Source organism: Aedes aegypti, chromosome 3 (genome assembly GCF_002204515.2).
Source record: "Aedes aegypti strain LVP_AGWG chromosome 3, AaegL5.0 Primary Assembly, whole genome shotgun sequence".
In the NCBI taxonomy this organism is placed as follows: domain Eukaryota; kingdom Metazoa; phylum Arthropoda; class Insecta; order Diptera; family Culicidae; genus Aedes; species Aedes aegypti.
The window spans coordinates 334,635,422-334,659,904 of NC_035109.1; the positions used below are offsets into that span (position 1 = coordinate 334,635,422).

General features: G+C 35.7%; 1 protein-coding gene across 6 annotated transcripts in view; it reads right to left on the reverse strand.

The window, feature by feature from the left end:
• LOC5567198 (whirlin) overlaps window positions 1-24,483 on the reverse strand; it is a 506,699-nt gene that overhangs the window by 77,363 nt on the left and 404,853 nt on the right. The gene's annotated exons all lie outside the window — the stretch shown is intronic.

The following is a 24,483-nucleotide window of genomic DNA, read 5'->3' on the forward strand; positions in this document are numbered from 1 at the left end:
AAAGTTTATATGAAAATAACTTTGGAGAATTTTGATATATGTTCCAAACACGTAAGTACTGAATGAAGAATGTTGCTAAAGAAAAAAAAATCCTTTTTGAGCTAATTTGGTTTAGGATTTTTGTAGATGTTTGAACATGAAGAAATACGAAATTCTTTACTGTTTTCATTCACAACATTACAGGAATTTTCTCGAATCCAGTTGGATTTAATAAGATTTTTGATTGTTATATGTAGTACTAATATTTTACAGGTTGAATTATCTGCGAAGATTCTTGTTGTATGTCGGACAAGGATTTTAAGAGTTGCTGGCGAAATTTTAATCGATTTTTACCAAGCAACATCTGATTGAAAATCATTTTTGTGGGTTATTGTTTAGTTTCTTGGTAACGGTGCTTAAATACAATTAATCTTTGACGTTTTCATAATGCGCAACTATGTTATAGTTGAATTTGAATTGATGAGTAGCATCTATTTAGCCAATATGGCCATGTTAGATCACCTTCATCTAAATGGTTAAGCTTTTTTAAAGTGAAATTTATAGTCATTCGAATTTGTAACATTTGGAAGAGATTCTTGGTGGACAAAATCTAAAGAAAGCATCTAGAAAAACCTAAAGAAATTGCGTTAGTATTTCCTGTTGCACTTTTAACACGCCAATTTTTCGAAAGGGGGTAACTATTTTTTGCGTAGAGCGTATTCAAACTCACTCAAGTACTAAAACTGCTCTATTAAAAACAGAGAATCATTTTCCTTTCGACAGTTTTGTATTGTATTTTTTTATTATAGAATTTTCATCGTTTGTTGTATTTGACCCAACGAATTTTTTTGTATTGTATTTTTTATTATAGAATTTTCATCGTTTGTTGTATTTGACCCAACGAATTATGAAAAACCGGTGATTTGATGCTTATCCTCTGGCGCCATCCTAAAGTGGTATTCTTTAAATGGATTATATTTCTAAAGCTTCTAAATTATATCTAGAAGTTTCTGACAAGCATTGCTCATGTAGTTTCGCGAAGTATATCTTCCTAGGTATTCCTGCAAGGAAAGCTCTAGGGATTCTTAGACAGATTTCTCCGCAATTTATGGAAGATAGTCTTGGGCAATTTTTCGAACGAATCCTTGAAGGATTTTTTTTAAATATCTTGAGTAACTTATCTTATGAAATACATGCATAGATTATTTAATGCATACTTTCCCAAATTATGCATCGCGACCCACTGGCATGTAGTGGGACGATCTCTGGTAGGTCGCAAAAGCATCTTATTTTGAAATTATTTTCAAAGTTTTTACATATCTTTTCGAATGTTGGCCTCCAATTTGGAATCGTTTATGACACATTAATTTATTGATTGAAATCAGTTCTTCGTAGACATCGGAGCTTACAAGCATCTTGAATCCCATATATTTCTTTTTATTTTTATCTGAATTGGCTTTTTGAATTAACTTGGAGTGATTCAAGCTTTCTATATCTGTATGATAGTTTTCAGATAATGTCACCAATAAAATTTAGTTTTCAATATTCAAACTGCTTTCAAACGCGTATATCTTAGTTTTACATCAGCGATGTTGTTGATTTCAATTATTTTGCCGCACACCTAGGCTAATTTGAACGCTACCTCAGGAAAACTATCGGAATTAATTTTTAATTTGAACTTCTAGTCACCCTAGACCGTATTTCTAGCTACCTTTCTTGCTGTTTTCATTTGATTATGCTTTCGTTTCACACCGTCCCATTTTCTCACTGTTCCATGATCTAAATGACGTTTGAACTATTTTCAATTTCAACGTTGTGCAACTTAGCGGAATTCAAAATAAAAAGCGTACATGTTAAGAGTGGTCAAACCAACGCCACAGTGGGAAAAAAGGCAACAAACCGACGAAGAATTCTGTATCCTCTGAACGCAACGAGTAATCCTTGAGAAAATTCCGGTATCATATGTAATAATGTCTAAGGAATTGAATGAAAGTGGATCTGATGGCCGCATGGATCGTTATAATGCTCATTTTATCAGATTTCCCCGTTTTTATTAGGTTTTTGATAGAATTTCTCACATTATGTGTAAATAAATTGTGTATGAGCTATTGAATATGCGATTTTTCGACGATTCCTATCGTGAGGATGTGAGTGAAGGAGTTGGACCTGACCGCATGGATAGTTATCATCGGATCAGTATTCGCCCTAATTCCAAAATTTATCAGGTTTTCTGATAGGATTTTGCATATTATAAGCAGGGAAACTGTTTATGAGCTATTGAAATAATATTTTCTAAGAGATAACAGTCTGAGTATGTAAAAAACCGAACGGATCGTTAATATGCTCATTTCACCCAAATTTCCCATTGTATAAGGTTTTTCATAAGATTTATCATATTATGTACAGGGAAACCGTTTTGTTGCTCTTGACATAACGTTTACTTTGCGATAATAGTCTAGAGAAGGGAGTGCATAAATTAAAATTGACCGCTTGGGTAGGTATTGAGCTCGTTTTACCCTGACAAATGGGGATTTTGGGTAAAATGAGAATGATAACGATCCGTTTGATCAATTGTAATTATTAAACTCCCTCACGCTTAGAAAACGTTTTTTCAATAGTTCATGAACAGTTGCCATGCATTTGATATTAAAAATCCTATCGAAAGTCTGATCCTTTGGTAAATTTCGGTAAAATGAGCATGATACCGACCCGTGTGGTTATTTTTAACTCATGCACTCCCTTCTCTAGACTATTATCGCTAAGTAAACGTTATGCCAAGAGCTAATAATCGGCTTTCTTGACATAATATGATAAATCTTATGAAAAACGTTATGACATGGGGAATTTGAGTGAAATGGGCATGTTAATGATCAGAGCCGTCAGTTTCAACACCTGCTCTTATTACCTAGACTGTTATCGCTTAGTTAATATTATTTCAATAGCTCATAAACAGTTTCTCTGCTTATAATATGAAAAAATCCTATCAAAAACCTGATAAATTTTTTTTTTCTATCTTTATTAACGAGATTTTTAGCCCTGGGCTAGTTCATCTCGGGACCAACGGCTTTACTTCCCTTCCGAAGGAAGTCGTCACTGATTTTTTTAGTGACTATCTCGGGGATGGGATTCGATCCCAGGTCTTCGGCGTGAGAGGCGTGTGTTCTAACCACTACACCAGGTCCGTCCCCACCTGATAAATTGGTGAATTCGAGTAAAACAAGCTTGATACTGATCCGTGCGGTCAGTTTTAATTCACGCACTTCCTTCTTTAGGCTATTACCGCTTAGAAAACGTTATGTCATGGAAAAATCTGATAAAATGGGGAATTTGGGTGAAATAGGCATGATAACTGTCCGTGCGGTCAGGTCCAATTCTTGCATTCACATCTTCATATCCCTGTCGTCTAAAAATCGTTATTTCAATAGCTCATACACAGTTTCCCTGAATAGAATGTGATAAATGCTATCAAAAACCTAATAAAAATTGTGAATTTGGATAAAACGGGCTTTATAACGATCCGTGCGGCCATCAGAACCACTTTTATTCAATTCCTTAGACATTTTTACATATGATGCGATATTTTCTCAAGGATCATTCGTTGCGTTCAGTGATACAGAATTCTTCGGCGGTTTGTTACCTTTTATCCTTTGCAACGGGGTTACCCGGTAATAGATTTTATTCACGCCAAATTATTTGTATAATTCTTTAGCTGTTGTCCAGCTTATTGTTACATTTCGCTGAAATTTTCAGTTCAGAAAAATTAGGCAAAATATTAATGGTAGGTAGGGGAACTTACGTATTCTCGGCGGTCTAAGCCGATGTCGCGCTGCTTTTGTAATTTTCTCGGACATCAGCTGCCAAATTACGTGTTTGTGTATTTACATTCATGCTCCTCAATCGATTCACATCGACAGACTTGTTACAATTTTTCTGGCAACGTTTTGACAACGCTGCGAACATATCTCTTGTCAGTGTGACTATTGTCGGCAGCCTCAATCTCTTCGGAAACTTTCCCATAAGCGCTGCAGGCGAATTTGTTCGGCAGCTCCAAAACAGTCGCATTGTGAGGCGTGTTCATTTGAGTTGATGACATCTCTGTTAAAATTATTTGTTCCGTCTCGCAAATCTCGTCAGCGGGAAGCAAAGAATCATCTGAATATTTTCATTGGTGTGTTTTGATAGATAAAAACTGTGTATTTGGCGTTTGAAATTTGGTTGCCGATAATAGTCCAATGGTGTCGAAGCCGTAAGTCATATATAGAGTGTTGAATTCTTAAGAAAGTGAACACATTTACATACTATAAAATCGCATTCTGAAGTTTTCAAAAACTATGTCATGAAATCTGCGATTCAAAATGACTGATAAATTATCTTCCGTTTTCCCGACTGTCTGTGTTTTGTATGAATACAACAGGGAAAGAATTATCCAAATCCATTGACTCGTTCTCAATCCAACTCGTGGCATACGAACACCATTCTATTATTATTTTCACAGTTTGCGTTTTGAGCATTTTTGGTGATGCTTTTATAGATATTTCTTGATCAATTCATGATAATCGTTGAAATTTTTTTGATGGTATTAAAAGAAGAATTCCTAAAACAATGGAGGGGGTTAGAAGTAAATGAATGTAAGTGACAAAAACCTGGTTTTAAGAAAATTGGCTTTGAAGTTTTTTCATTTCTCATTAATTGCATAAAAGCCAATAAAACATGCCAATCGTCAACAAATTATTTCCTGTTTGATGGAAAAATCATCTAAAAATACTATTGGGAAGCCTATAAACAGTAATACATCTCAGTTTACTCAAATCAAAACTGATTAAAATTTCATTCACATCCATTTGTGTTTGAGCCCTTAACTTGCTAGAGAGATCTCTAAAAAAAATCGCTGGTCTAAGGACTTTCTTAGTAAATTTGTAGAGAACTCATTGTAATGATTCTTTTAGAAATATCTAGAGTAATTCTTTCAATTGCACAGCGTGACAAGTCTCAAGAATCAAGTTATGTGTCTGGTAAATTTGGGGTTGCTGCATCTGATGCCTTTATCAAAAATGCTCTAGCACGTCACAATCTGAAGATCAAATCGACATTTTCAAATTTTTGTTTCCCATATATGTAAAAAAAAACTTTTCTAAATCATCAAAAAATAATTTTTCGAAGAGCATTATGAACTTCGTTGACAAAAATGGTTAAACACATATAGCTTGAATTCTGTAGCTAATAATCGGAGTTTAACTTACAAACAAGTTAAATGAAATCGTCAAATTATGTATTTCCAACAACAGACGAGCTATGATATTTTTGTAAACGGCAATGGATTCAGCAACCCTTAATTTAGTAAAAAGTAATATCTTACTGCTTGAAACAACAAAGTTTTCCGTATTTTCACAGTCCTGAGAGAAATATCTATTAGATTATAATAAATGATGCCCACACTGCTCATTACTGCATATTTGTCACAATCCACAATTTCGAGTTAATACTGAATGACTCTCCTCAAATGATAAATACTTTAAGTTGCTAAAATCTGTGAGGTTGTTCTAGAAAATTCGAAAAACATACCAAGTTGTTTTGTCTAATTGATAATTGTTACCGCATAACAGTCACATTGAGATTATACATGAGCCTCGTAATGTAATAGCAATGCAATTTTTTATCAGAACTATTTTATGACTATTCACCCAGTATGCGATATTAGCTGTACAACATTTCAGCCTCAAATAAGCACTTTTGAGTTCATGGTAATACTTTGAAATATTAGTTTCCTCCCATACTGCTATAAAATGCACACTTGGTATTCCATTTACTCAATGCCTACTTTTGTCGAATGTTACAAATATGCAGTTATAGACAGCGAAGCAGTCACCAAAAAGTTCCAAGAGTTATTTCTGAGATAATTCTTAGGGGGTATCTCTGACGCGATTCCTAGACATATTTGTCCCAAAAACCTGGAGGGATTATTGTGCGAAATTAAGTTATTGAGCAGACGAATATCTAACAATTAATGATATCATATGAATAGATAATTATGTTTTTTGTTTTTCTGTCAAAAGTAAGAAAAGTAGAGAAATGTTACATCTTGTCTTGCGATACGTTTTCCTTATGAAACGAATATGGTCTGATTTAAATATATTTCCAACTGTCACCATCGGAATTTATCAATTTCCTCCCAAAAATCAATCAAGAAATACCAAAAGTTTGGAAGTTTGACATGGCACGACCATTACCCAAATTCACCGTTGACCCCAAACGCAGCCGATGATCCATCCAGCCTATTGGAAGATCTGTCACAAACATATAATTTACACTTTTTTCCTATTCCGTTTCTTTCGGCCCTTATGCCCAAAGCCAGTCACCCCTAGGAAACGGGAAGAAACCGTCCTAAGAAAATGGTACATCATTACCAAGGGGCTGAGAGTGCTGGCACGTGCGAAACTGTTAAAGATGATTCCCCTATGATTAAGAAAGATGTTTCAATGTTCTTTCCCATTATTTTTTTTGAGAAAAAAAATTTCAGGGGAGAACAAGGACGATAATTACATGCAGTCGGATTTTAATATTATGATCGAAGCGGGAATCAAGCACTGAATGTTGGGAATTTCCACTTCCTATGCATTGCTAACGATCACTCACAACTACGAGGGGACTCTGCTTATTGAGTTATGGCCACGAAATACGTTCACGGTTGATAGAAGGTGAAAATTGAATCAAGATTGGTGGCACGTGGTGGCTGTCAAAAACTTTACGAATGATTTTTTTTTCTTTATTTAATAATAATTTATTTTTTGAAGTAAATAACAGCAAATTTGCCCAACAGTGATATGGATATTGAGATTTTTACAAACCAAAATTTTAATACTAACTATCGCCGCCTAGTGGCAAAACTTTGAATCAACTAGCTTGAACAATGATAGCCTTTGAGATGCTGATCAACTATGCCAAAGACGCCATATGTCTGAATGGACAAGCTCCTGAGATATCTGCAAAACAAATGTAAAAGTTTCATGCTCACTAGTGTCATCTAGCGGTAAAATTCCGAACTAAATGAGGTTCCATAGAATAGCGCTCGACCTGCAGAACAACTTTACTGAAGACCACTGGTTTCAAAATTATCTGGATTTCGACTAATCATTTTGATGTGAATTGTTGAATGAATCCTTTGTGAAAACATCGCAAATTTCAAATATTTAATGCATTCGAATAAATGGTTTCTAGCAATTATTGTAAGATACGACAGTTGGGATAAATAATACTAAAAAAAAAAAAAAATACAACACAAAATCATTCAGTCCAAGTAGCGTTATTAGGCGTTTAGCTACGAATTGCAAAACGTTTGTTTTTTTACGAAATGGATCTTATAAAAACATGAAGAGCTGGTTTCAGTGTGAGTTGTTTGTTCCAGTTCGTTATAAACTCAGTACAGACTGTCTTAAAAAATTGGAAGCGCTATATTTAATCTTTCTATTTCCTTCAAACTGCGAAACTGCCTTTTCAAAATATGGGTTCGATTCAGAGTATCACCTTTTCCACGTAGGAATGACAACTCAGTTAAACGGACACAGTCTCCAATTGAAATATTTTGGCAGCTATCAACAGTTTTTTCTCGTCTTAATACGATTAACTGAACAGCAGAACAAGCAAATTCGTGATGCAACGAATGGGATTAAGATGCGACACTTTTTTTTTTGCTCGTCGACCTCCAGCACAAAAACCGTCCAAAAACTGCCCCTCAAGCACGTTCCAGATCCCATTTGAATGCGAACTGGCAGTAGCATCGAGCACCCGGTTCGGGGTCCAGGATTATCTCGGAATCTTTCAAGGGTCAAGAAACGCATAATTATCGATTCCGAGCAAGGGAAACATACGCCGGAGAAGTGTTCAACAAGCGTGACCGAAGGATAATGAGATCGATTCAGCGCGGTAGATGTGGCTCTCTCGATAAAAACCGACCATCGGGACCTCTTGGTTAGAACTTTTTTTCTTGTTCCATCAAGAGAGTCCTTGGAACCGTAAAACAGTGCCGTCGGTTTCGTTTCTAATCCTATTGACGGTGCGAAGATTGCGTAAAAATAGGTCAGTCGTCCTGGTTGGCCAAGGTGCGAGACCCTCCTTAGGGGTCATAACTCAAAACACCCATACGTTACCGGCGTTCAGGGCACATGCCAAAAAAAAGCAAGCGAATTAATCGGAAAACGACTGACGACGGCCGTCAGACTCCGGTAATGAATCAATTCTTCGGCCCACATCTTTCTCCTCTTACCGTCGCGCTGGCGTTGTCCCACATCATGCCTGGGCAATAGGGTGCGGGTTATTTTTTAAATATTGATATTTGAAAGTGGTGCAAGAGATTTGAATGTGAATTTTCTTGTTATAAAGTATGGCCCTTGGTGGTGTTAAAATAACTTTGTTATTTTCCAATCAATTTCGATTTTTTGGCTACATTCTCATACTAACAAAAATACACACTTGGTTCTCCATTTCCTCAAAAGCCTTCTTTTATCGCATGTTACAAATATGCGGTTCTAAGCAATATAGTAAAATTACACATAATTTCGGCTCCTATGAATAAACAAATAAGTAAAAATATATATTTTGTTTTTCAAATGCAAGTAAAATAATTTGAGATTGATTTAGTATTCATGAAAGTATGCTCAAGGTTCTTTTTTTGTGAAATGTGGAAAACATTGGATTAAACTACTTGAAATTACTACTAGTTATAGCTTTAGACAATTTTGGTGTTCTTCAAATTTCTCATAAATTTAACTTTGAGGAGAAAAAAGATTTTAAATTGAAAAATAAGAAATTTATGTTAACTTCTCTGAAGGTCATATCTGATAACTAAAAAATTCACCTTCAAATAACTTACGTCACCTTAATAATTTTGCTGAAACTTTGGGTGTTTTGTTTTTCTATGATTTAAATTAAGTAGAACCTACGATATTTTGGTTCTGAAAACTCGTAAAATAAGCCGCACCCTACTGTATGTGCAAGGGTCCGAAATTTTTTCCAAAAACGACCACATTTCGGTTCGGATCGTTTTTGCGCTTTCGGTCGGGAGAAGGAAAAAATCATGCATCTGTTGTCGAGATCGCCGAGTCGAACGAAGAGCCGCATGATTTGGCAGTTTAAGGGATAGGAAGGTGCGACATCGGATGCTTAGGGGGGAAGGAACCGGAGAAAAACGGAGAGGCAATGTGTGTTTTAATGATAGATGGATAAAGAGGGCTCGGTGCCAGCAGAAGCAGCGTCAATAGTAGGGAAAGTAACCACATCGTCACCACCTACAACAGCCGATGCAAAAATAGAAAGGCATTTATTTACGTACCACGGTGAAATGGTTTGTGGAATGGCGTTTGGATAACAGCAGGATGCAGCATGTGCGATGCATGCGAAATGGTTAGAACAGATGATTTTTGGATTTTTGTAATAAAACGAACCGGAGCCATTGTCGAGAGCTAGGTGATTGAAAGGGGTACCTACAGAAGAGAGATTGAGTGTTTTTGCAAAAATTTTCGGCTGTAGGGCGATAAGATGAAAAATGATGTATGCCTGGGACAACGAGAAGAATGCATTGTTCATTGAACGTTCAATTATGGTACTGGTGGATGATACTTACACTCATAGAATACAGCAGGGGTAAATTAATGCTGTAAATCTCGAAATTCGTTGCGATTGGAAAGATTTTGTGAATAGAAGATAGCAATCATAAGAAATAATGTTTTTTTGGAACACTTTTTAGGAGAAGCTATATTTTACCCAAAGGTAAGATACAAGGAACCCAGTAGTATATTTTTTACTCCTTCAAGTACGTCAATCCATCTTCACCAATTTTTAACATATTAAGTTATCTTGTGACTCAAAAAAACCCACGGCGTTTGCCACTTCAAGTTACAGAATTAGCACCCAATAACATCACGAGAGATGATTGCCTCTTTGTGTAAATTCTCCCTCCGTTTAAAAACCAATCGAAAAAACAACCCCTAGTATTAATAACATATCATCACCACATCAACATATAAAAAAATCCATCCAGCGAAAAAAAAAAACAAACACACGCCCCTGTCAAAAACCAACTTATTAACCCCACTTGACACACACGGAGGTTGAAAATGCACTCCTCTAATAAACCACCATAAATGCCGTCATTCGTGGTACGATTGCGTAATGAAAAAATCATTTCAAAATCATACCAAAAAAATCAACCAAACCTAAAAAATCAAACCGATAGAAAAAAAAAATCACCCCTCGAATAAGCGCATTGCTCGATCCGAGATAGATCCCCTCGTCATAGCCGTATGTGCGTGTAAGGGATCCTTGCAACCTTCGCCGGATCAAGGGCCGAACCGTTGGTCTAGATCTTTTTTTCGATGTTTCGCTTTGTTTCGGTTGTCAGAATACTATTCGAGGGAAAAATGAATGATCTGGAACCAACGAATGAAAAAAAAAAACTGGTACGGCACATGTGTTTTGGCTTTTTATCTATGATCTTGCGTTTTTTTTTTCTGTGGTGATGGTTAAACCATTTATTGTCTTCATATTTCAGGGGGTAGTGAAGAATCAGGTAGGTTTTTCTAGCAGTGGTAGAACAGGTGATAGCTTGTTCGGTATTGTTCAATTTTTACAATAAATTTGAAATCCGGTTTCGCCGAAGTTTTAAACTTTAGGTGGGATTCCAGTCACCAACATGGTTTCTCTTCCTTCTCGCAGGAAGACGTCACTTTAACTTTCTTAGTCAAGAGTAACGCAACCTTAAGATGAAGATGCATCGAAGCCACACCTCAAATTTTCAAGAGCACAAATCTGATGTACCAGATATCCATTCGAGCTGAAAACTTGATCGATAGGTCTCTCGCAGGAGGTGACTAATTCCAAATTTTCAGCGTGATGGGTTGTATGGTTCTTCAGACTCGAGCTCTTGAAATTTTGGGATTTGACTTCGATTAGTCGTCACCATGAATTGGGATAGAATTTGCTACACGGCTTATGCACAAAGATCAAAAGACAAAAGGGCAAGATGTCGAAAGGTAAAACATCGACAGCACAAAATGTTGGCAATGATTTTCTTGATGAGAAATTTTTAATGTTTTGAGATAATTTTTTTCTATACTTTGATTTGTCTTATTTGTTTTTCGTCCTTTTGTCTTTCAACTTTGTGTCATAGATTCAAAAATTTCAAAAATGGCTCAAACTTTGCATTTTTCTCACGTTTTTCAGGAAAATATAGAGCTGAACTCTATTTACGGTGCACTAAGCAGCCTGAAAATATAAGAAGCTGGAAATATACCTTGGGCTGGGCATGTTGTAAGAATGCCAGCCAATAATCCTGCAAAAATGTTGTTCGCCTCTGATCCGGCAGGTACAAGAAGGCCTCGAGCACAACAGGTACGATCGGCTTACCGAGATCGGCTTATCGGAGACATCCAGATTTGGCAATTGTCAGTCCCAGTCGAAGATTGGGAAGATTCTTGCAATAACAATGTCATAGCAAAATATGAATGATAATGCCAACGGAAAACATTTGTACAATAAATTATCCAAGAACGAAAAGCTACTCTCTAGGAAGTATGTTGCTGAGGACGAGAAGTAAGATTCTATCATCGAGAGGGGATTTGATATTTTTGATTTTTTTAATAGGTGTTCTCACTTTTTCCGAGTAAGTTCCCCAAGAACAGTTTCAATGATTCTCTTGATTGAGAATGGTTTCAGAATTGAGAAAACAGTCAAAGACCATCGAGTTTGGAAGGTATCAAGTTACAGAGCATAAATCAAGTGCAAATGCGATCCAATGAATAATCGAGGTAGCCATGAAGGACGCTTGGTCGAATGACATTTGACCGAATGACATTCGGACGAACGTAAATTTGGTCGAAAGCTTGTTCTGAAATGTTTTATTGCAGGATCATCTGATAAAAACACATATGGCCAAAATACAACTTTTGCATAAAGATATACATGGTCTTAACCTTATAACATTTGATCAAAAGTTTATGGAGCATGAGTATTTATGATTTGATCAAAAGATTATATTTGCTTAACTGGCACGAATTTTCTAATTGGTGGAAACGATCCAAATGCTATGCAAATATCTAGTACATACTTTTATGGTAATTTGAGTGATTTTTTTAAAGTAGTTTTTTGCGCATGGACTAAAATATTTATCTTCAATGAAATTATTATTCTTGAATTATTGCTCAATATAAATATTTCTTTACTCAACGATGTGAACATAATGATTTGTTGGAAACATTACTCTTTAAAAATGTCATTGATCTTCGAAATGAACTGCCGATCTTCATCTGATGGAAGCATCCGGAGAGAGTGCTCGGGATCTTTTTCTGATTTCTGGATCTTGAAGCTTATTTTTATTCTTTAAGTAAATACATGGCTTTCCTGACGGTTGCAAAATGCACTAAACGTAATTCGACTAAATGTCATTCGACCAAATGTACTTCGCCCAAATGTCAAAAATTCAGCCATGAAAACCGCATTTTGCTATAAATCTCTGGCTTTAGGAAATTTGGTCGAACGACGTTTGGTCGAATGACATTTGATCGAAAGTACATTTGGTTTTTATTATATCTTTATTAACGAGATTTCCAGCCCTAGGCTAGTTCATCTCGGGACCAACGGCTTTACTTCCCTTCCGAAGGAAGTCGTCACTATAACCTTTTTGTCATGTGACTACCTTTGGGATAGGAGTCGATCCCAGGTCCTTGGCGTGAGAGGCGTGAGTTTTAACCACTACACCAGGCCCGTCAACCTCAAGTAAATTTGGGGAACTGGGTGTAAAATGCGCCGTTGGGGTAAAACGCGCTACCCTTGACGACCCACGACGTGCTTTGGGACGCTGTTTTTCACCCGAGATAATGGAAAATGTATTAAAATGCTTCTCTATATTTATATTTTTAAGTGTTTTCCTGGCAAAAATCGTGAAAAACTCGAAAAAACGTTTTTCGCTGTTTCCGTTGTAATTTTGTGTTATTTTCTAGGCCATTTTTCAGGCCGATAAACAACAAAACCTTTGAAACTATCACCTAGAATCGACTTGTGCACTCCCATAGTTTGTATTCCATGCGAAAAAAGTGTTGAATTTATCCTTAGAAAGCGTATTGAAGGACTTAAACTTTAATCAACTCGTGGTGCAAAACAGTCACTCCTATTTCATAACACCAAAACAGCCGTTTGAATTCAAATTCCAGCAAATGTAATGCCAAGCTGAAGTTATGTGCCAATTTGAACCTTACAAATGCACATTTTTCGAATCAGCATGTATACTATAATCGAACAATAACATCTCATCAAACGCCCTTATGTATGCAACGAATTTGCAAGCATGATTGCGCATGCGTGCGCGCGAACGACTAACGCCGAGATCAGGTGGCGCGTTTTACCTCGCAAAAAATAAAAATGCAGATAAGCAAGCATTTTATATAAGTTGATTTATTAACTCCAGAAAAAAGAAAATGGATGACTGTTTCTACTATTTGATAGAAAACATGTTTGTCTATGAGAAAAAGAATAAAATAAGGCTTATAAAAATGTTCTTCATAGCTAAAAACGCTTGCTTCCTAAGGGGGCGCGTTTTACTCCCAGTTACCCTACATTGATGGATGGAACATGGATCTTAAGTTTATTTTGGCACACAAACCTTTCATTAGCAGTCAAAAACGTATCTATCTGTATCTGTAATTGTTAACTACGCTTCATAACGCAGTTAGTATATGTAATTGGATAAATTATTCTGGTCACATATTCTCTTCTTCAGTCGTTTTTGGATTTGGAAATGAGACGTTTTATTTACCCAAATTTGTAGAAATTCAATGGTAACTATGACAATTGAATTTGTTGAATTTATTATTCTTTCAATAAATAATCATTCTTTGGAAAAATGCTTCACAAATATTTTCGTTGCTCAGTTATTGGAATAACTAGCATAGTTGATTTTATTATTCTTTCAAAATATCATCGTTCTCCATATATAATCATTATTCTAATTAATTCGGAATACAAGGACCAGTTTTAATAGGTTAGACAAAGAGAGTCATGTTCAGTTACACTTTGATATAATGCACTTTTATACGTAGAATTTTGATAACCATGTCTTTTAAAAACGCTTTTGACGAGTGCCTCAGAATATCCGCCAGTAGCATACGTTTTCCCTTCTCATGCTGAATCAGTTTATTGTGAATTCTAGCCAAATTATATTCCTTGGACAAACATGTTTCTTTCATCATAGTTTTATGATACATGACGATAACATTGATAATAAGATGATAATTAATGCAATATAAAATAATCAAACAAAATAATTGTTTTTTTCCGGTGTATTGCGTCAAGTAAGACGAGTTTCCTTAGGTAACAAAAGTTGACTTGCTTCATCTGGCTGATTCTGGCTGGTTCTTCGAATCGCGACAAGCTTATCTCAAACGAAAATTACAAACTTTTGTCACCTCAGTTGATTCCTCTCACCTCACCCTATACATAGAATAGACACGATTCTCTAAATAGACTAATTTTTCCATTGATTTTTTTTATCAACTTTTTATCATTTGAAGTGGTTGACACCGGTATCACATTTGCTCTAGGAATATATTTTAGCAGAAAGTCCCAATAACCTGGTTCACAATGAGTAAATAAATGTATCGCATAGACGGCACTTTTGATGCTCTTCGTCATAAGCGTTACGAAAGTGTAATGGCCACCAAAGTTGGTCCCTATATTCCATCTGTATCAAATAACATAAAAAAGGCTCTTGAAGAAACTTTAAAAGTTATTAGGTACTTACTTATAACCAGGCATTGCATTTAATCTCATCTTTCGATCTTCTGAGCAAGATACGGATCAAATATTAAGATATTATCTTGGAGCTCTTCGATCGAATTTTGAACTTTATCTTTGACTCTCTTGGTTCAAGATGAAATCTTATCATCTGAGCAATCCGTACATCAGAAAGTCATAACAGAAAGATTCGAAACAGCCCGGTTGTCAAGTCTGGGTATTTTCTGACCAAATACAGTGAAACCTCCATGAGTCGATATTGAAGGGACCATCGACTCATGGAAATATCGAGTCATGGAACAGCAATCCTTTGGAAAGCTGCTTCTAGGGACCATCATAGTAACCATGAAATTTGGTTTTTAGTATGGTTCCATGAGTCGATATCGAGTAATGGAACATCGACTCATGGAGGTATCACTGTAGAAGTGAAATTTATCTGAAGATGTCAACCAACGTAAGTAAGTAGATAATTCGTTCCTTGTGGAAATCAATTTAATTTTTATATTTTTATAGGTTTGGATGGATTCTATTGCGGCCACGCACATAATGTGTTCGTATTTTCTTCGAAGACCACAAACGCAATTTTCAAGCATGGATGGGATGGATCGCTTGAGCAGAAATCTTTCTTGACTAATGAAGAAAATATAATAGGATGAGTCTGGATTGGGAAAAAAAATCCTTAAATATAATATGAAATAAAAATTTCCTTCGTGATACATTCATAATAACATGATTCTCTCATTGCTTATCCCCTCTTACTTGAACATTAGCAGTTAAAATTTGTCTGTAAATCACGTCACAAGTGATAAAAGCTTAGATAAAAAAAACTGATATTTTCACAAAAACTGCACGCATTTCTTGTTGAAGAAGAATTTAGGAATTCCTGATGAATCTTCTGGCAAAATCAATATTCATCTAGCAGGTATGGTGCGGGCGGGAGAAGCTTTAATTTCATTTGACATAAGTTTAAGAGTTACCAATTGTTCTGTAATATAATTTTCCACTGAGGATTTTTTTCTATAATATTTTTTGTTCCAACCGCACCTTGTAGGTGGAAAAATCTCGACTTTGCAAAATGCAAGGGCTCAATAGAATTATTTAAAATCAGAATTTAATCAAAGTTCAGTGAGTTTCAGCACTATTTTTCATAATTGTTCACTTCAAAACTCAGCGGTTCATCAACGGATCTAACTTTTTCAGCTTGTAGCATTGAAAGCACAAGAAAATGCTTACTATGTAGAATTTACTAATACCAGACATCTCAACTAAGTAAAATATCCGTACACTAGTCATAACAGCATAGTAGTGTAATCTAATTTAAAACAGAAATATATCCATATGTCACCGAACAAGCTTCAAGATCATCATCTAATAGAGAGATGGAATCATATCAAAGCGCTCTTGGATTGCTGATACTATCTTTCATTATCCGAAGATGATCAAAGTGATCAGATGAGATTGTATAGCCTGCTTATAACTTACAAATTCTTACTTACTTACTAACACATAAATTCCAATAGTTTTGGTTTGAAATATCATCCATTAATCATTAATAATTTCAAAATCATCTTCAAGATCATTAAGCAAGATTTGTTTCACAAAATCTTCAGAAAGTGCGTCATCAATTTTTTCAACGCTGCTTTTGAGAGTTGTTTCCAAGTTTCTCTTCAGGTTCCTTCAACAAATCTTCAGAAAATCCCTGAGGAATTCTTCAAGGATTAAGTTGTTTGAAAAATTCCCAGCAAAATATATCCATGAGTTACTGCAAAAAAATACATATAATGATTCTTCAAAAAAAAAAAAATAAAAATCAATGATTGTAAGGATTTCTCCTAATATTTCGCAAGATTTTCAAAAAGGAATAAATTGAGAAAATACTCTTTGCGATTTCTCATGGAAGTTTTCCACAGATATCTGCATTTTTTTTTCACATGAAATTCTTTAAAAGTTTCTTTGCATTTATCTAAAAATCAATTTGATATTGCTCCCAAAATTCCCTATCGAAAATAATATTTTTATTTTTTTTAAATGCCTACCTGAGAATATTTAAAAAAAATCGATCTTTTTAGCGTTTTTAGCGCAATACGTTTATCTGTTCTTTCGCGAAAATACTCAAACATTTCCCAATAGATTTCTTCGGAGAATTATATTATTGTTTCCCTTGGGATTTCCAAGCATTTTCAAAGATTTTTCACTTTTAACAGCATAAGCGATTCTTCTGTTTTTTTTCTAATTTCAACAGATTAACTTAAGAACTTGACAATTCATTCTCGAAAAAAATCCTCCAGAAATTTCATCAAGTATTTTTTCAGGTACTAAAATTAGTTTACATTTTTTTCCGAATGCTAATTTAGGAATTTTTCCATAAATAATATCTAGAAATCTAGCAGTACTCCTGGAATACCTCAATATTTTTAAATATTTTTCAAGGGATTAAAAAAATCTACCGATCTCTCCATATAAATATCCGATTTCCATAAAAAAATCTTGTCGGTAACTTAAATAATTTAGCGTGGAATTTCTGATATTTTAACGATATTACTGACGCTATATTTCACAGAAAGGCTTAGGAGGTTTTTGTAAGATTTACTACAAAAACTCTTGTTTGTTGTGTTCGTCTTTTATAATGGACAGAGATTTATGTTAATTTGAATGTTTTTTGGGGCCTTCCTTAGCCGAGTGGGAGTCTGGGTTCGATTCCCGGTCGGTCCAGGATCTTTTCGTAATGGAAATTTCCTTGACTTCCCTGGGTATACTCAGGCAAATGGACTATCGATAAACATAGGAACCCCTTATGAAAATTCGCCACAAGAAATCGGGTTGAAATTCATAAATTTGCCTTATGAAACCAAAATTTGAAAACAAAAAACGTTTACGCGGCAACCTGGAATCGAACCAAGAACCTTGCGATCGATAGGCCCGAGCGTACACCACGCGCCTATCGACGCCTTGATATGGAGTGCTGCTAAAACGATACATAAATCGTTCGTATTGCAATAATCGTTCCACCTTTCATAAGGCAAAATGTATTAAATTCTATAGTCCAGTTTGCTGCGTGTAGAGCATAGTTTCCCAAACTGTGGGTCGCGACCCCCAGGGGGGTCGTGAGCTGCTCTCTGGTGGGTCGCGAAAAAATATCTCATTTTGTGTTGATCGACTTAGATTTTTTCCTACATTTTCATATGTCTCCTCGATTCGAAGCAAATGGTTTGAAATTGTTCCCATTTATTCATTTCAGCATTTCTTCTAGAGCCTAACAGTCATAAGTACTGATGATCAAAACACTTGATATGGCATTTATTTTTTTTTTTGAAAGATGTTAGAAAATTGAAGCTTTAAAAACATTTCGTTTCAAACAAAACTTTTTTCTCGTATAAGAAAAGTTTTGTATAAATATGGTGATTTTTTTCACATTAACGTAACTGTACCAGGAGTTTGGATAAATTTATAGATTTACATACTACATTTTTGTGGCAAATTTCGGAAACAAACATAGTGCGAACGAAACGTCTAAAACTATGACGGATTGAATGTATCAAAATATATTCATCATTATGTGCGATCTTAAAACTACATTGCTGCTGGTTTGAAAATAAGTTGATGATAGCTTCAAAATTAAAAGAGAAAATACAGAAATGTATCCAAGAATCGAACTCGCGACCCTTTAGTGATAGCTACACGCTCCAGCTCTCTCGGCTGTTTCACCATCTCAGTAAATGAAAAATGAAAGTGGAACAGCTTCTTTCTTAAATGAATGTGTCACAGAATCGCTCGATGGTTGGCGGTTTCATCGTGAATTTGAAAGAGCAGTCAACAATAAATTTCTAGCGCACTGAACTGAATTTTTTATTGCAAGGGTCATGATTGGTTGACAGATGGTCTGATTTGCTTCAGCTGTTGGCTAACGCTTGTAATTTTCAAATGCCTGCCACAATTTTCCGTTGATTTCCAAATTGCGTGCTACTTAATAGTCACAACTTTTTGCTGTGTACAATAAATTTAGCAAAAATGAAATTTGAAATCTTTGTTCAAATAATTCTATCACAAATATTGGGAGTTCAGTGAGTTTAATTGATAAACAGTACTCTTACTGTTGAAATTTCCAGCTCAGAAAAAAATAATTATCTTAAATATCAAAAAATAAATAACTTTTTAGCTGAGAAAAACTGTTTTCCTTGGTTCGTAAAATTTTATGAAAAGTTTATATTCCCATCAAATATGTAATATGGTGGAATAGAATATTTCGATGTGATTGTTGTTGTTGTTGTCAATTGAACGAGAATTAGTCACATTGAAATGTAAGCAACATCGTAGACTTTGTAATTTAAACGTTCGCGGTGCATGTCATTTTCAAAAAAGTAACGATAGACTTCAAAAATTTTAGTGGAAAAATTAATTTATCAACTTTTTTCACCTGGTGGGTCGCGAAGAATATGCCAGACAGCTAGGTGGGTCGCGCACTCGAAAAGTTTGGGAACCTATGGTGTAGAGTATCATCGTAGCTGCATCACGATATACGAATGCAAAAATGGCAACTTAGGCAAAAAAAGCTCTCAGTTAATAACTGTGGAAGTGCTCATAAGAACTGAGTAGCCGGTTCTGTCCCAGTGGGGACGTTAATGCCAAAAAGAAGAAGATGGATGTTTTTTTCTGAAGGTATTTATATCTGACATATTAGAAACTATAATATCAGACTAATGCAATACTATGGCGTACCGGTCGATGTAAGAAACAATTTCTTCATACTTGCAGAAATTCCTAACAATTTTTTTGGGTGGACTGTTTTCAACTATTGTGGTAGAACTGCAAAAGTTGAACTTGGTGGTTATTATCAAAAACATTGCCAAAGATGTCATATGGTAAAATTTGGAATGTAGAATTTTACCAAACTTAAATGATCGAGGAAATGTTTGTCTCGAGAAGCTCTATCAGAATCTTCTTTAGAAATTATTTTTTCATTCCTTCGTTGATTTTAAAACTTCCTAGAACTGTGCCAGAAGCCTCCAGGAATTTCATCTTGAAATAGCACAAAAATTAAATTCCAGAATATGGATTATTAGAAAAAATGATGAATCTATTTCTAAAGTAATGTTTTGAGGAAAATCCTTACTAATTTATTCATGAGATTCTTAATAAATCCTTTCCTAGATATTTTGCAAAATATTTCTCCACCTGGGGATTTGTAGCAAATTTCCTCTGAAGATTCGAAGGCACGAGACATTAAAAAATACAAATAATTTCTTTATAATCCGGGGAATAGAAGTAGAATTTACTGAAAAAAAAAACAAATGTGATTTTGTTAGCCTTTACCAGGCTGAAATTTCTTGAAAAAGATCACTTAACAATCAGGCCTTTTTTTAAGCCAAGAATTCTTGCTATCTAAATAAATGAAATAGGCAAAATTACTTAAGGAACTTCTTACCTTAAGTAATTTTGCCTATTTCATTTATTTAGTCAACATCTAAACAGATAACACTGAATCAAGAATTTCACGCCCCAAAACTCGATTCGTTGCCGCATCTCTCCATCCTCGGTTCTGCCCCACGCTCGCCAAATTGAAGCGCACTTGATCCGTCCACCTAGCTCGCTGCGCTCCACGCCTTCTTGTACCAACCGGATCCGAAGCGAACACCATCTTTGCAGGGTTGCTGTCCGGCATTCTTGCAACATGACCTGCCCATCGTATCTTTCCAGCTTTGGCCACCTTCTGGATGCTGGGTTTGCCGTAGAGTTGGGCGAGCCCCACCAGCTAGCATGTACTTTGTCTTGGACGCATTCACCTTCAGTCCAGCTTTCGCTGCCTCGCGTCCCAGCCGGGTGCCTAGTTATTTTTTCAAATAATTTTGTTGGATATTATACGAGTTCAAGGTGATGTATGGTTTAAGTTATCATCACCGAACACCTCGAGCAGTGCACCCTCCAAAAAAACAACATAGGATATCATAATGCACTGGATATGCTGCTTTATGCTTAAACATTTGAAACAGTATTGTTTGCATTATTCAACAAACACGAATTTTGGGAACCGTATGTCCAGGGTACTGACGCGTTTAAGTATCACGGTATTTTTTGCAACTGAAATGTCGAAGAAAATGTGCTTATAGCAACAACAACAAGCTGGTTCTAGCGGTAATTAATCGAACGACATCCGGACAGTTAATGTGTTGGTTGTCTCGTGATTCACCGATATCAGAACCGCCACGCTTATGCTGTGTACGACAATCGAGGCTATCGCACTTTTGTTGTAGAAAATAGAAGAACGTAACTAAATTGAAGAATATTTTGCAATTGATTCAGATATTTTTCTTCATGTTTAAAACATGTAAATTATACATATTTTTTTTTTTTATTTTATACTATACAATATCATCCAAAATTCTAGATGATTCTGGAGAGGGGGGCTGCCCCCTAGCCACCCTGTTCCTATACCAATGATCAACGATCCTTTAATGAAATTGTGAACAAATTCCATCGTAAGACATCATTAGCTTTTTTGACAATATAGAAAAAGTATGCCTTTATTGGAAACACGCATATATCCAATCAAATATAAACAGCTGTCCGAAGAATCATGTAGGTACCACAATACTACGCACTTCATACGTCCAGTACACCGGAGAACAGAAAAAATCCTGTGGGATGCAAAAGGACAAACCGCTCGCCGCCGCCCAGTTGTCCCAAGTTGAGCTATAAGCAGTTTCGAGAGGGATTTTTTTTTCAAAAAAGTTGCAGTTGCTTTTCTGTTTTCCAAAAGTGTGTGAGGGTGCATGTCCTGCGCGCAGCATCCAGTATTTTCCTCCCTTTTCCCTTGGCATTCTCTTTGCACACATATTTTTCTCGGGTGACATATTTTACGAGTTTGTTTGCCCAACGGATAGTTGGCTACAACCGTTCGACGCGGGCAGGACGAAACGAGGAGCAAACAACAACGGACTCTGCCGCGTGCCAGGATATTTATAGAAGCGGGAAAAAAACAGCAGATCGGCAGCGATTTTAGGACCCGTGCCCGCGCGGCGATCAACGCACAATGAGCGGGATACATAAAAAGGCGACTAAAAGTACTAAACATTATTTTAAGATCTTCATATGTTTTATTATTTTCAAATATGTACTTAATGTACTATATTCTCATATAATTGCACTAACAAAAATGTTTTTGAATCTTATGTCATCATTATTCAATATTAGACCCTAATAAAGGCATTAACTTTGAAGTTATAAAAACAACTCGTGTTGCGTCAAGTCGTCGCCATTTTAAATAGTACATATACAAATCATCCCTAGTTCTCACAACTAACGTTAATTATTTTTGCAGTCAATTGCTAGTTTTGAAATTTGAGCTATTTTAAAATTAAACTTTTTGTGTTTATACATTTTGATCAAATTCGATCAAATACAAAATCAAATGAATTTTCATATTTTTGCATTTATAATAAAATCGCGTTTGTACTGTTTAAAAGTTACGTATTATGTAGTCCATTCTGAAACAATAAAATAATTAAGAAAATCATTTCGTTCAAGGTGGTAAAATAGTTTTGGCCAAACTTTTTTTTTTCGAACATTGTGCAGCGGACCGGTGCGTCGCTAGTAGCTCCTTGAAGGCAGTAATTTTCGTGCATGATTTCCTCATTAGGACATTGCTGAACATCTGACTGCCGGGACACTTTGCCACGGGAGTGTGAAATTAGTTCACCGATTTCGATTTTTCTACATTTCCACATCCACCGTTGTTCTCTTCCTCTCACTGGTTTCGTTCCTGTTCCGGAATGTCTCGATAGTGGGTACGCGACAGCACTTGAGATGTTAATTTTCCTAGAAGTATTTTAATGAATTCACGACGCTCGCGAGGGGACCCACGAAGTGTTTGTTATGGCTGGGCGCTTCGACGCTTTGACTGGGTGCAGTTAGTGTGTCTGTCTAAATCTCAATCGTCTTCGTCGTCGTCCTCATCATCATATTTGTTCATCTGCATCTTGTCGCCGAAGTGGTTGCCGTTGTTGGTCCAGGTCGTGTGCCGCTACTGTCATACCATCAACCAAGCGAGGGTTGAGATTTAAATGGATGTTCGAGGCTAATGAGGTGAGCGGTAATGATTTGTAGGCGAAAAGGGGGTGTGAGTTTGTTTTTTCATTCGTTTCGATGCAGCCAGCAGCGCGAGTCGTTGGAACAGATGGTTTCGATAAAAATTTGTCAGTTTTGTTTCTTTGGTGTAACGCTGATGACAATATAGGATAAGATGGTTTTCCTATGACTTGGAAAAGTAATCCTCGCTACTACACACAGATTTTTTATACAACGCCAAAAATAGTCGTAATCGCAGAGCTTGCAAAACTTCTGTGAGTGCTGGCTAAATTTATCTCTAAAATATAAGAATTTCCCGATTCAGAATATCAGCTCTCAGCTTCATGTTTGACGTGATCGTTTTCAGTTTGACGTGATTATCATTCGTCCAAATTTCCAATAACTTCTTATTTCAAAGGAAAAAAATTCTGATTCAGCCTATAAAGATCACGATGAATAATGAATTCAGCGGCTTTGGGGTCCGGTACTGGGGGATCCCCCCATATAAATAAACGACTTTATTCGCTAACTGTTATGCGACTTCTGGTTGTCTGGGACGTTAAAATCTTTGTATCTAAATGGCTGAAGACGGTGTCCGTGTCTTTTTTATTTTTATCAAATATTGGTCTCTTGCGCCCATCAAGAGTAGATTTTGAACATTCTGACGTTTGAAAATGGCGCCAAGTTTGTTAGAAACACCATGGCTTACTAATTCAAGGAAGAATTTGTGAACTAGATAGTGCTTTTAGAGAAATACTTGGATGCATATAGTTAAGAATCTCCAGAGATATACATCAGGAAATCGATTGATGGAAGAATCCTTGAAAGAGTTCATGGAAAATCTATGACAAAGTTCCTCAAACTAACCAAGCATTATGTCTAAGGGAATATCTACAGGATTAGAAAAAATGTAAGATGAAATCCGGAAGCAATGTTTAGAAAAACCTTGAAATGATTCTTGAAAAAATATTTATAATATCACAAAAAACATAGAATGCAAGAAGTATCATAATTGCGTTGTTAGATAAACCAATAACAAATTCAACCTGTTTTCTAATGGGTTTTTGAATTACCGAAAAAGTCAGTGAAAAAAGAAAAAAATATTAAAAATCGAAAAATAGTATTTTACTTTCAAATATTGTAGATAGCAGTAGGGAATGTTATGACAATTAAAACCATAGTAGTTTCTTCCAATTTTTCTCGCAAGGCTTGGAAAACATCTCTAGTAATTCTTTATAATATGGTTTTCAAATAAAACGGAACCTTCCCTTCGGTATGTATTTGTTTTATAGCAGAGCAGAAAAAGGCTACAGAAAGATTCGTAAATAAAGTGATCAGACGTACCGGAAGATATGTTGAAAACTGATTTCAACTCAATTTTGACGGAAATGCAGATGGGATTGCCTTGTGATTCACGACAGTATAGTTCAAAAATGTGAATGTTTAATTGTAAGTTTAAACCTATTGCATTGAACAACAAGTAACAAATTTCAATGACATGATAATTCTGGCCTCATGCTCACATGATTCTGGTTTCACTTCTCTCATGATTTTGACTCACGTAGGATTCCTTTGTAAGTATTTATTTGGAACTCTGACAGAAATCTTTTCTGAATCAACGTAATTGACGGAAAAGATTGAATCTTGATAGTATTTGTTTACTTT